Below are 9,851 nucleotides of genomic sequence, written 5' to 3' on the forward strand. Positions count from 1 at the left end.
AGATCCCTAAGTCGGTCATTACCGACGAGACGTCGAGAGTGACCGCTTGAAGGGAACTTTTTTTTTAATGAAGATCCAGACACGTCAGTAAGAACTTGGTCCTTTGTTTTCACTTCATTTTACAAACAAGGCACAAATCGACGTGGGATTTTCAAAAAGACTGAAGCTAAAAGACGATGCTGTGCCGACTATATTAGATCTGACAGTAACTTCGCAACACAAGTGTGAGTATCTGTTTTCATTACATGGTCACTATTACTTTGTCTCTTCTTACAGATCGTTTGATATTTATTAAGTTATTTATGCGTTTTGACCTAAATCACAGCAGCGTCCATCTATGAGGAATGTACACTGTCAAACATACATAACTATTAGCCAATCATAGCAGTGGGCATTTACTTGCGAGTCTACAATCCGCCACGCCTATTCAAACAGAGCGTTCTGATGAGGGGGGTTAAAAACAGGACAGAAAATAGCTTATTACTTCTAAATTATGATGTTTTTTGATGTACAAATTTTGATAACATTATAAGTGGACCTCAGAGAACAGTACAAAATAAAAAAACAAAGGCAGTTCATGACCCCTTTAAAGTGGTCAAAATATAAAGATATACAGTTGAAGTCAAAAGTTTATATACACCTTGCAGAATCTGCAAAATGTTCATTACTGTTCTTCAGAAAGATCCTTCAGGTCCCACAAATTATTTGGTTTTCCAGCATTTTTGTGTATTTGAACCCTTTCCAACAATGACTGTGATTTTGAGAATGCATTAAGCATGCATAAAACAATGCATTAAGATCCGGTGGGTGAAAACCTTTGAACAGAATGAAGATGTGTACATTTTTCTTATTTTGCCTAAATATCATATTTTTTATTTAGTACTGCCCTTCAGAAGCTATAGAAGATACTTACATGTTTCCCAGAAGTCAAAATAAGTTAAATTGACCCTGATCTTCAAATTCCAAAATGTTTTCTTAATGCATTATTTTTTCCTTCTGGAGCATCAGTGAGCGTTTGAACCTTCTGTAATAGTTGCATATGAGTCCCTTAGTTGTCCTCAGTGTGAAAATATGGATCTCAAAATCATACAGTCATTGTTGGAAAGGGTTCAAATACACAACAATTCTGGAAAACCAAAGAATTTGTGGGACCTGAAGTATTTTTCTGAAGAACAGCAGGCAGTTTAACTGTTCAGGACAAACAAGGGACTCATGAATAACTACACTCTAAAAAATGCTGGGTTAAATACAACCCAGTGCTGGGTAAAATAGGGACAAACCCAGCAATTGGGTTGTTTTGACCCAGCGGTTGGGTTAAATGTAATTGCTGGGTTTGTCCCTATTTTACCCAGCACTGTGTTTTATTTAACCCAGCATTTTTTAGAGTGTATTATTAAAAAACACAGCTGTGGATCATTCAGGTAACAACACAGCATTAAGAATCGATATGTAAATGTTTGAATGGGGTCATTTTTATAAATTCAACTATTATTTTCTCTTGTGGACGATATGTAAACTTCTTTTAAAAAAATATAAAAATCTTTTATGTGAAATATCTTATTCAGGTCAGTACTAAATAAGCAATAACATGCATTTTGTATGATCTGTCTTATTTTGGTAAAATAAATTTAAACATTTTGCAGATTCTGCAAGGTGTATGTAAACTTTTGACTTCAACTGTATATATACAGTATATCTTCTGTGGAGGGCTCAGGACCATAAAATGTTCGTCCAATCGTTGTATTCAGTTTGTATACAATTATAAGATGTGCTACCTGCTTGTATTTGCATATCTCCGCCCAGCCAAGGGCGAGTGTCTGGAGCGTGGCTACTGTAGCAGGCTGAGCCAGAAGGTGTTTAGCCCATAAATATGTATGTATAGGTTAGCCGGTGTGGAAAAAGAAATTCAGATTCCGCTACAGAAATTCAAGCCCAAATTTCAAAACTTGCCAAAATATACAGAGACAGAAAAGGGTAAACATTGGCAGTGTATTTACAAGCTAGAGGAATTTGATAGAATGTTTGGGTTTCATTCGATACAACAAATTTGTGTCTTCTCGACAGGTAAGATAAATTTCAAGTTAAAAGTATTCCTAATATGTTTGACCTTTTATTGAAAATAGCCTATTTTTCATTTTAATTTTTTTCACTTTTATAGACCCGTAAGCACTGTTTGTGATGTTTTAGTTGAGGGAAGCGTGGCACGTGGAAGTGGCGTTGTTTGTGAAGGTTGTTTGAAAGTTGTTGTACATTTCCAAACAACTTTAATTTGTAGATAAACATAGGAAAATAATATCAAAGCTTCAGAGTTAAGAACAAATGTTACAGCAAAAAATTGTTGCATACATCCCTGATTTCCCTTACTTCAAACCAAAAAAGTGCGCACACTGAAATTTTGCTCATCAAAATACATGATAATTTTCAGGGACTCTTTCTAAGGTATTGAAAAGTATAAAGTTATCATAAACCTCAAAAGATACCTTTTTAAATTTACAGAGATAATTAGATTTAACTCAGTATTTTGACCCAGGGCTGGGCATCCGAGTTGTCATTCAGTCCAGATACAGGCTTAGCATCCAATATCTCTGAAGAGGAAGGGGGTTGGAAAGTGATTGCATGGCAGTTTACACCAAAGATGCCTGAACATGAACTTTATTTCTTTTGATTGGGCAGCTTTTCTCTTCACAACAGTCTGGAGCTTCACTGCATTGCCTATTTCAATGTGGAACAAATTTAATGCTCTATTTGTGTCATCTCCCCAGGGGCCATTGAATAGACAGCAGGCTGCATATCACCCTCAATTATGGTCATAACCAAAGATCAGAAACAAATTTGTCAAGTTTTTCAAAAGTCTAACATGAAAAAAACTTGCATTTTTATGTTAATAAAGATAGTGAGAGTGTTTTTATGAAAGAGCTTAAGCCCAAAGGAATAAACTACGGTCACTTGGTTTTGGAGCAATTACAATGAAATAGGAAACAAAACACAAAATTTGGTGGGGGGTTTTATATAAAAGTACAAGAATGGAGAATATTTATACAATAACTGTCTGAACGGAGCATTTCAGTCATAATGACTGAAGCATAATCCCTCCACAACTGTCCTAATATTGCCATGGATTTGCTCTGGGTCACTTAATCCATGGAGGAGAATGCTAAAGCTCATTGTAATTATGGGCTGGCTGGAGCATAGAATTGAAAGTGTAGTAGGGTACATTGGGGCGACAACATAACATAATGGACAGTCTTAATTTATCCCTGTGTGCTATAGAATGTAAAGATGTAAATACCCTATCAATTTCAATTAGGGAAGTGGTCCTTGTTGCCATGAAGTTGGTACCTATTATACTCTATACCTTTGGTTTGAAACACTGCTTTGTTTTGTGATGTGGGGCAGGGGGTGATTTGTTACTCATTGTAGGAGTAAATATCTATCATCATAACCGGGACACCCTCAGGGTAAAGAACATGGATGACACAGCACCATCCAATTGTTTTTGCTGAATCGCCAGAGTGTTTCATTGGACGGATTCGGATATCTCGCAGGAGGGGAAACCCCTGTGCCCCTGCGCCCATGGTCTCCTGACCTGCTTTTAGCATTTCACAACACTGTCCGAAGATCAAAACGAACCCCAAAATCACTTCAGTCCAATTGCGTTTTTGCCATCATTCTGTTTCGTGAGAAAGTCACGTGTTGTGACATTGTGTTCACATGACTTCATCTTCTAGCCAATTGGATGCCACCTTTCAATCTGAGTTAACCGAGAAGATAGGGTAAAATAATTTTCCCTTTGCCTGTCGTCCCGTTTTTATTCATCTTTTCGCAAACATCGAAAGTGGTGGCCATCTGTTTCCAGTAGCACCCAAGGTAAAGCCTCTTTTTCAAGCTTCTATTTTTATTGTTTTCTGAGAATGTTTCAGAAGGATGTTTTGTTCTGAATATCCATTATTATATGCATTTAAAATTTGAAAGGAAATGGAAATGGATAATATGTAACATTTTTTTCTTATTATGTATTTGTATTACTTTTGATTGAAAACAAAAATATGCATGTTGACGTTATACATAATTTTGGCTGATCATACTATAAATAGCATTACAAAATGTAAGTCTAGACGTTGATCTACAATACCTTTAACGTATCTGCTTTAAAACTAGTTTTGTTTGCTAGGCCGACCGCATGTCAAACACATCATTAATTCATGAATCGCTACAACTATTGTTTAAACATTGCTGGACATTGTTTGGAAATGGTTGGATTTGATTCTCACAGACATTCCTAAATGAGTCACTACACCTAATTAAACAAATACAAAAGAACAATGCGTGTTTGTAGAAAGTGTGGCTATCTCTTGGGGAAACTGGTCAATTAGATGTCCTTTATTTCTTCCTCATTGCTGTCTTCACAACAATGTGTACATTTAACTAAGCTTATGTAAGATAATTTAATTATTGGGCAATTACCACGAGACTTGTCTATGGATATCTGCACCGTCTTTGTATGTGACAGATAGTTGAGGTGGCACTGCGCCACGGGATTGACTTTGATCAGAACTGAAAATATCTGTACAGTCATTATCCTGATTATCATCATCATAAAATAGCGTTATCAGTTCATGCTCTTGGATTTACTAGGGTGATTCAGGATATGTGGTTCTTTAGGGGATTTAAATTTGAAAGCCATTTTGGCAATCCATGAATATGCAACATTTACATAAAAAAGAAGTCAATGACATCTAGTTAATTTGCAGCACAAGGTATATCAATTTGCCATGTCTTTGCATGAAAATGACATGTTTAACTTTTCTTTATTCAGATAATGGTTTATGTCTTATATCAGAACCTCCTCTGCAATATTTGTTTGACAATGGCTAGACAAAAGAGGTAGACCACTGCAAAATTCAGAATAATTTTCATTATTTTACACTGTTAGAAACTATCAAACTGAGACAGTGGCATGGTGGAATTAGAACTGTCATCATTGAAGATACATGTTAGCTAAGTTTTGTAATTCTTGGCTGAATTACAAGTCTGAGAAAAGTATTTTGTTTTCCTGTGATTCTTTTCGAAATTCAAACTAATGAGTAGGTTTATTAACTTTAAACCACCTTCCTAAATGCTGTCAGTTTGCATTCAATCACAATAAGCTCTTGTTTATTCCTATGAAGTTCAGCATACAAAAATAACATGTTACCACAATACAATACGATATGATATGATATTATAGGACAATAATAAAAATAATGAGACAATATATAAAAAAATTAATTCCCCTTCATACAGTATGTGTTGCAAGTCAGCAAGTTACTAAAAACAAATAAAAATGGGCATGTATATAATACAAATAAAGTTGTCTCTCTTTAATGGATTCATTGTTAATATCTTCTTTCTGTATGTAATGCAGTTCATGCCTCAGTAGGTTTAAATAAGAGACATCACTCTTTATTGGAACTAAAACCTCAGTCGCAGTGCAGAGAGGGAAGACCCTCTTCTAACAATTCATTTTTCTACATTGAGCGCCGTGCAGAGATGCGCAATGGAAACGGGGGGAGCTTTTTCTGAGCATTGCTCAGCCATGCACAAAGCGTGCTTAATTTGATAGCCGCTACAGAGGAAGAGGCCAGAAGCTCTTTAGTAGAAAGCTTGACCCACTTTCCCAATCAGATGTCATGAGCAATGCTGCTCTTACAATGCTGCGCACAGGCCAAAATCACTGTCGGTGCTTCTGAAATTAGTGGGGGTGATCTAATAGTTATACTGTGGACATACTGTAATGTGTAGGCCACAGCACCTCAGGTAATGTGTATTGTACCACCGGTATACTGATAGTACAACAGTAGCTAGAGTAGACTACATGGTTGAATTTTGAATAAATTATTACTGTGTATTCAGTGATACAATGCCATTACTAAATCAATTGTGCAATAGTATTTAACAAAAAAAAAAAAAAAATCATATAAGGCATGATCTTGCTGGGTGCACATAACAAAGGATGTAGAACCATAAGAATGGATAAATAATCCCTGATCTTTCCAATTAACCTTTTGGGTTCTGTGTAAATGTGCAAGGAATAAAAAAAAAGTATATGGCCAAGAATATACAGAAAAAAATACTTTATAGAGAAAGGTAGTTCTAAGGATATTTTGACAATGTAAATGTAAAAAATAAATAAATAAATAAAGATGTTCACTTCTCAATTCATTTGTAGTATCAAAATGTACTAAATGCATTTTACACTGCCTTTATTATCAAAAAGTAATAATAAATAACTTTAATGATCATTTAAATCTAAAATATATATAATTTTTTATAAATTTGCATCACAAGTGATGCATAATAGCAGCTGTCTGCAATCACTGATGTAGATTCAGCTTTTGCGTTTCACTAATCTTTGTCTTTATGAAACTTATCCTAGACCAGCAGTTACAGACAACTTTATCCTAGAGTAGCAATCAGAATCAATGACATTTTCCACCATGAATTCTCTATGCGCAAGCTATGGTCACAAATCAAATGGTTATAAACATGAAAACAGACTATTCCTGATTCAAGCAGCAAATTAGGAGACTGATTTGAAAAATCATTGCTTTGGTGCAGGGATTTTGTGTGCATTGGCTATGATTCAGTCAGTGAGATCGCTTATGACTAACATACTATTAATAAAAGAAAACAAGAAACCTGGATTCAGCATTGTTTAAACATCTGTTTATTAATGCATGAACTTTTGTATCAGTGTGGGTTTGTGTGTTCATGTGTAGAAGCGATGAAAAGATGAGTTTGAAAAAGAATGCGTTTGCTAATTTGAAGCAAACATGCCTCAAACGGTGCCATATGTGACCATTTTGTTTTCTACACAACCTCATCACATCAGACAGAAGTGAAACTCTAATTAGACATAATGCAAAAACAAAGCTCCTGTCCACACTCTCTTTAGTGTGTCCTTTCCTCTGAGGCATTATGGATGCAAAAGTATTTCAGAATCAGACCTGATTCATCTATGATCCCCTTGGCGCAAAATAATGCCATCTGTTTCAGCCTGATTGGCCCTTATGAAAGGGTGTAGTGTATAATCCTCCCTCATGATTAATGGCTCATCCCACTGTTAACGTTTCTCTTCTTCAAAAATGTATCTTCTGTTCAACATGCTCTTGAGCTTTTAAGATTTGAATTCATGACACATTTCTTGAGCTTTTGAGAACTGAATACATCAGGATGTGAACTGTTTCTACTATGACATATCTTTCAACCTCTTCTTTTATATAACCCAGGAGGTTTATTTATTTGCCATCAGCTTCTGGTCTTCTAGGCCTGGCACTGATCATAGTGGATTTCTGTAGATTATTTGTGCTGTTAAAACTAGACACCAACCCCTGGATGTTGTTAATCTGGATTAAAGTCTTTATGTAATCTGGCATCCTGTGGGAGATTGGAGGACATCTGGCTGTAGATCTCATCCATCTCTCTCTGTGCCCTGCTACCTCTGCCTGCTGGTCTGAGATGGGCAGAGCAACATTCTAAACATTTTTGGACATGCAATTTATTGTACATTAAGTTCAGAAAACTTTTAACAGTCTATTCTCTCATAAAAGTTCTCTCTTATTTCTAATAAAACAGCATTTTATTCTATATACATATTAATTGTTTATTTAAGCCAGTCACCTGAGCTGTGAAATGATGCAGCCACAAGATAATTGTGTCCTGACATGCTGATAAACTCTGACTGGCTGATGACATTACTGTAATGCACACGATCCCTTAATTAGCGACTATACTATATCCTATATTTTATGCTTTTAAGAGCCTTGCAAGATACATTACTGGCACAGCATCTACTATAATCAAATTAAATACATTTACTTTGTAAATCGTATTTATTTCAACTGATTTAGTTGTCACGATGTGGGTTGGGATGAAGCACACGGTGCCAGGGTAATCCAGAAGTAAGTCTTTAATTATCAAACCAAGAGTTAAACAGAAGAACATAGGAGTAAAACACCACAACGTAACTTCAAAGCAAGACAAAGGAACTGAGGAAAACACAGGGTATATAAACACATGGAACGTGATTAGGCAAAACTGAAACAGGCAAAACTGGAACTCAATCAAAACAGGTGAACAGAATAGACGATGATTAACTAAATGAGAACAGGAACTGAAAATAGGCGGAGCGGCCGGCGGGCTCTTCTTCGGAGCGGCGAAACGTGCAGCGGTTTCCATGCCACGGGGGAAAAAACGGGAAAACAAAAACTATTCAAAAAGGGCAGAAAACAAACACGGGGAAAAAGACGCCAAGAGTTAAACAGAAGAACATAGGAGTAAAACACCACAATATAACTTCAAAGCAAGACAAAGGAACTGAGGAAAACACGGTATATAAAAACATGGAACGCGATTAGGCAAAACTGAAAAAGGCAAAACTGGAACTCAATCAAAACAGGTGAACAGAATAAACAATGATTAACTAAATGAGAACAGGAACTGAAAATAGGGGCAAACAGGAACTAAACAGAGACAAACACGTGACATTAGTAAATAGCTATTTCGATTTTTCAAGGTATTATAATCTCTGATGCTAAACAACCAAATCTTGACCTTTGCAACCTTAGTTTCTCTGATTTTGACACTGTGAAATCTAAAATCACATTTACTAAATGGAACAAGGGAATTTTACTCAAATATTACTGAAAATTCACTGAACAGAAAAGGTTATGTGAACTTAGTAACTGATTATATCAAGAGGAATTTAAACCGAATGAGTTACGGTAGATTTCTAGTTCCTAGCTTTGCTTTAGACTCAGTAAGAATAGTAAATGTTAAAATGTGTATTTGCAAAATATTAGAGGCTATATTTTTGTTAGTGTTTAATGTTCTGTTATTTTGGGACTTAAATGGGTTTTTGTTGCATCTGAGTTTTGGGGGTTACCATTGTGCTGAAGAGTAGAGCCTTTTGTTAGGTTGATAATGGGCCAATGAATATGCTAATATTTATGCTCATTTATTTAAAGACCAGTAACTACGCTTGCTCATAATGCAGTCTCTTGGTTAGTTATGTTATGACATGAATATGCGCTATTGCTAGTTCATTTAATATTTTTAATTTTAATGGTTTGCCTCGCTACAGTGAAGTCTCAGATAAACTAAGTAGCCTATTTGAATTATGTGTTTAGTTTTTAATTGTATATTAAAGGGGATGCCCATTTTCCACAAGTCGGTGTGATTCTTTAGGGTCTTAATGAAATTATATTGCATATAATTTGCAAAGTATGCAAAATACTTTGGTTAAAATTCCTCAATGCTGGTCATGTAAAACAACACCCTTTTTACCTTGTCAAAAACAGCTCTATTCACAGCTAGCCATCTCTTTAAATGACAATGAATACTGCTCACCCCACACCTCTCCTATTTTTTGTGTATTTGGTGGCACATTACCATAAAAAACAAAACTAATTCACTGCATCCTCAGTGGCTCTCATGTCGGAACAAAATGAAGACTCTTATGTTCACTTTTACATCCAAATACAAAACACCTGCATTGTTTACGAGACATTGTTGTCACTACAGCTGCTCGAGTGTGGAGAAAATGCCGGTGTGCCGACGAAACATGCTACCTATCAGTGTAACGGAGCCGACGAGAAGTGAGACATGCAGATCCATTTGCAAAGCTTTAATAGAAGACAGAGACTTGGTCATAAAACAGGCATGGGTCAGACAATGGCAAACAGGTATATAGAGGGCAACACAAAAGAGTATCCAACGGAAGGCGCGAGTCAGTCGATGGTGAACGTAATCCTGAGAGCGAGGCAAATGGGGAATCCACAAGATGAGCTAGAGTCCAGGCGAGGTGCAAACAC

The 9,851-nt window shown here is 36.0% G+C and overlaps 1 protein-coding gene across 1 annotated transcript in view; it reads left to right on the forward strand.

The window, feature by feature from the left end:
• The first annotated feature begins 3,593 nt into the window (after positions 1–3,593).
• Positions 3,594–9,851, forward strand: part of LOC107688822 (poly(rC)-binding protein 3-like) — a 22,598-nt gene continuing 16,340 nt past the window's right edge. Inside the window, exon 1 of the mRNA XM_016486603.1 lies at positions 3,594–3,867. The gene's annotated coding sequence lies outside the window, so the exon portion shown is untranslated. The remainder of the gene's footprint in view (positions 3,868–9,851) is intronic.

This window comes from Sinocyclocheilus anshuiensis, unplaced genomic scaffold (assembly GCF_001515605.1).
Source record: "Sinocyclocheilus anshuiensis isolate Anshui unplaced genomic scaffold, SAMN03320099.WGS_v1.1 scaffold101, whole genome shotgun sequence".
NCBI lineage: Eukaryota > Metazoa > Chordata > Actinopteri > Cypriniformes > Cyprinidae > Sinocyclocheilus > Sinocyclocheilus anshuiensis.